Here is a 4704-nt window from a genome sequence, read left to right as displayed (position 1 = left end):
GCTTGCTACAGTTACAATGCATTTCTATAGACCCAATTTTCTCTTAGAACGATTTAGTTGTGAGTAACCCATTCATTGCATTTCTGGGCAAGATTCAATTTGAAGAAGCAGATAAAGTAAAGACATAATACTTCAGTACAAAAAGTAGAGAACAAGCAGAGTAGTGCTAATCATAGGACTATTTGGGTTAACAATATCTAATTGTAAAAGGTAAAGCAAATGACTACACTAAAATAGGGGTAGATATCAAGAATACATTGACAACTGCTACAATAGAAGCAAATTTTGAATTAAGATTCATATTTCAAAGAAGGATAAAATTCTGATTAACATGAGATGATGCTTAGGCAGAGTGATGTAATTCAAATACTTTTTAAGCTTTGAGACTCCTTTCAGAGTTTTTATATAAAACTCGGTATAAGTAGTATGTCTTCAAGCTATTAATGAAATTCAATGGCAATAAAATAGAAAAGTTATAAATTCATGAAGCATGTGGGGTCATCAAGATCAAGGATAAGAGAAAAGTTCACACTATTAGGCAAAGTAGGGTGGTCGTTTGAATGTTCAATTTTTTTTTTAAAATATGAAGGTGGGAAATTTATTGTGCAGATAAAATCGTCTTTGGTATGATTACGTCTCTATCAAAATTTTGTTTGGCCTATTTTTTCATGGAAAAGAGACCGACTTTCTAAGCTTTGACGATCTTGTTATCTTGCTCAAAATTTTACCATAGTATCAACCCATTGAAATTGTTTATCTTCTTTTCATTTTTGCATTTAATCACTTAATCAATTTGTGATCCACCATCAAAATGTGAACACAAAATGAAAAATAATAGAATTTCTCTCATAATATCGATTATATATATTTTTTTCACATAAACTTAAAATAAAAGAATAGGTTAAAGAAAGAGTACCAATTATCATCTACATTCTTTTACTAATTAAAAGTCTATTAAAAAGTGTTGGGTAAATGGTGACCAATTTTTTAAAAATAGTTAATAGTTTTGATTAAGTAAAAACAGGTTTTGAAAGGATCCGAAACCTTGTGCAACAAAATTAAAGATATGACAATAAACGACCCAAATACAACAGTGAGAATCACCATACAAAGATAGGGAGCAACCAACAAATTCCCACCACAACCGGCATCAATCCTCAACAAGGGAGCTTAAGATTTAGATTTAGATTTAGAACCTCCCTTGTAGGATCGCAAATTCATATCTAGGGGAGGGATGGAGTACCTAGATTTCTTTCCTTTTACTGCTGTCTATCCATCCTCTAGCCTGGTTGCATCATTCAGCCAATTCCCTGAAGAAACAAGCGAATCCACAAGGCAAACCAGAGACGAAGAAACATCCAACAAAACACTCTCCATAGGATAGGCCAAATTGGGCAAATCCAAATCCAAAACTGTCGATACTGTAGGTCCAAAGACGACAACAAGTCCCGAGACAACAGACTAAAAAGGGTCAGCATGCAAAACAACATGACCAACAGTTTGGGACGCAAGAGCCTTCGCCAAAACAGGCTGATCCAAAACATCAGGAGTAGTATCTTCCGAACCATCTAAGGCAAGAGGCCCCTCATCATCATGTCCCCAAATAGAGGAAGATTTAGTAATAGTGTAATGCTCATCAGAAGCACCCATCCACCAGGTAGGCGAACGCTTTGATCTTGCCTTATCAGAAGAACAACGAGCCGCCACATGACCAATCATATGGAATTTCCTACATTGAAAAGGAAGATCGTCGTAATCCAGAACCTGAGTCCAAACACCCTGTGGGGAACCTAGGCAAATCTTCTCAGGGAGACCCTTAGAGACATCCATCTCAACCAGGATGCGCACAACCGTTGAATGCATAACATCAGAGGTCATCGAATCCACAATCTAAAAATCCCCAAGAGCCCTCCCAATAGATTCCAAAACAGAATCCAACCAGAGATGCAAGGGAAGATTCAGAAGCCTAATCCAAACATGGATCTTATTAAAAGATTCTGTAAGTGGGTAAAAATTCTTATGCCAAAGTTTGGCCATCAGGGGGAAACGATCCTCCCATGAGAAACTGTAATCACACAAGATAGTCCTCCTATCTTCAACATTTTCAAACTTGACAATAAAAAAGCCCTTAGCAACAGGGTAAATCTGAATATTTGTAGATAAAATCGGCCTCCACATCCCAACAATCTAATCATGAAGGGCAGGAAGGGAAGGCCAAAAACCCTAAATCCAAAAATAGCAGCATGAGAAGAGAAAACCTCTTATGTTTTGAGAATCTCATCAACTGTAGCAGAGTCTAACAAAACCTAAAGAGGTTTAGTCACACAAACAAGAGTAGCCTCACGTTTCTTTGAAGTTCCAGAAGATTGACTTGCAGAAGGGGCAGCTCGATGAAGATCCGCCTCAAAAGAAACAACATCTTCGTAAGAGGAAGAACCAACACCCCCTGGCCCCAGACACAACAACACCAACAGAAGTGGCCGCACCAGAAGAAGGAGATGGAGACGTAGCAACACCCACACCCTCCCCAACCAGTGTCGCGACAGAAATCCTAGCGGCAGGAGAACCAGTCCGCCCAAAGAGAAAACACCCATGGGTGGGAACGCATGCGGGAGCCATCCAAAAGGTCACTAGTAGACTTACAAATTATCTCTAACTAAACTAGTGATGTTAATGTTCAAAAAATAGCTAATAGTTAGATCAATCCTTCAACTTTATTTGTATCAATAGCACATTGTTGAAACATTTGTGCATAAGTGTAGTTAGATCAATCCTTCAACTTTATTTGTATCAATAGCACATTGTTGAAACATTTGTGCATAAGTGTTTCATCAATTGAACATATTTTGAATTTGTCAAAGCTAACATTTAATAAAGCAATTAGCTCTAAAGATTTTCATAATGTTTGCTACTAAATGCATTAACGAAATGAAGGCTAAGATAATGGTAAAATTAGTAATAATTGAAAATGTTTTTTATTCCAACACAATTTATGGAACTCTATACAAAATGTTTAGGGAAATATGATAGTAAGTTGGACTTGCACAATCTTGTTCATTTTTTGTTTATTTTTCTTTGGTGAATAAAGTAATTGGGTTTTTTTTTATTATACAAGTTTTAGTGTTCATCAATTAAAAGTTGAATTGCTTTTCTTTCTTCCTTGTCATATGAATTAATTTAATAAATATTTTGCTTAATTATTTTTATTTTCACTAAAAATATATTATAATACAATAATCATGAAACCACTAAACTTTCATCCATATTTTGAATAAAATTTAATAAGTTTTAACATTAATCTATATTTATATTTCTAATCAACTATAAGGTCTAAATTAAATGAATATTGTAAGCTTTATTTTGTATTCACGCAAACACCAAAATTATTTAATAAAATGTGTTATAATATTTTATTTGAATATTGTTATAATAAATTATTTTACAAATATTTCATTCAATGAAAATATCTACAATTAGTTATGCACATTCTAATGAAATTGTATCTAAATAACCATAATGTAAATTATTACTTTGTAAAAGCATAATTATGCCAATATCTATGCAAGATAGGTTGGTAATATAGAATCAATTTTTATCCTTCTTTTTGACTCATATTTGACAAATATTTAGAAATAGATCAAGAAATTATGTATTATTTTCTATGTAAAAGAAATCATTTAATGTCTCATGCAAAGGGAGCAAGAGGGAGGAAGAGAGGGATAAATAAGGAGGTAGGGGGAGGAAGAGTAACATAAGAAAGGGGGGAGCAGTGGCCGAGGGAGAGAGAGAGGGTGGGGGAGGAGGAGGAGCAGGAGGAGAAGAAGGAGCATAAGAAGAAGCAAGAGAAGAAGGGGAAGAAACACAAGAAGAGGAGGAGAAGGATGAGGAGGAGGAGAAAGGAAAAAGAACAAAGAAGAAAAAGAAAAAGAAAAAGGAGAAGATGATGACAAATCATTGATCGAGAAGAAAAGGAAAAGGAGGAGAAGAAGAGGGCAAAGAAAGAGAAGAAAGAGAATAAGTGTAATGCCCCGCCAAGGTATCCAAAGAACTAACCTAGAATTTCACTAAGTTTGGTAACATTATTATTATTATTTTTTTAAAAACATAAAAGTAAATACCACAAATAACTTATACACCATAACGGAAGCAATATCAATGTCCATCTAAAAGTAAACATAACATAACAGATTACATTTTTTAAGGATCCCTTAACGTTGAATTACATCTAAGTCAACTAACATTATTGAATCCATCTAATAAAACAACCACATGAAATAATAATGATAAGTCCAATGTTTTACATTACATTTCTAAATACTCAATCATCCACTGTACATGTCACAGGGTATGAAAAGCTTAAAAGAATATACATATGTGAAATAAGGTACATCATCCTATTCTAATCCATGATACATCAAAGTAAAGATAATCACATGTCATACATGATACATCATCATAGAAGACATATACATCCATCATAAAGATCAAACATAATAAACTAAGTGCACGGTTCCTCCCAACCATTAATAACATCATTAGACCATCGTGGGCCCTAGCCATCCCTTCATGTGTAACATTCCAAATCATCGAAGAGATCATCGATATTAACATAGTGGGAATGTCACTCTTAACATATACTATATCATATGCAGAAAGTAATCTAACATGCAAATATAAGCATAAGATAACATCATCTAACATATG

Source organism: Cupressus sempervirens, chromosome 3, assembly GCF_028749045.1.
Source record: "Cupressus sempervirens isolate cs-2001-9-10 chromosome 3, ASM2874904v1, whole genome shotgun sequence".
Taxonomy (NCBI): domain Eukaryota; kingdom Viridiplantae; phylum Streptophyta; class Pinopsida; order Cupressales; family Cupressaceae; genus Cupressus; species Cupressus sempervirens.
The sequence above is the reverse complement of the archived record's forward strand: the minus strand, read 5'-3'. Positions refer to the sequence as shown.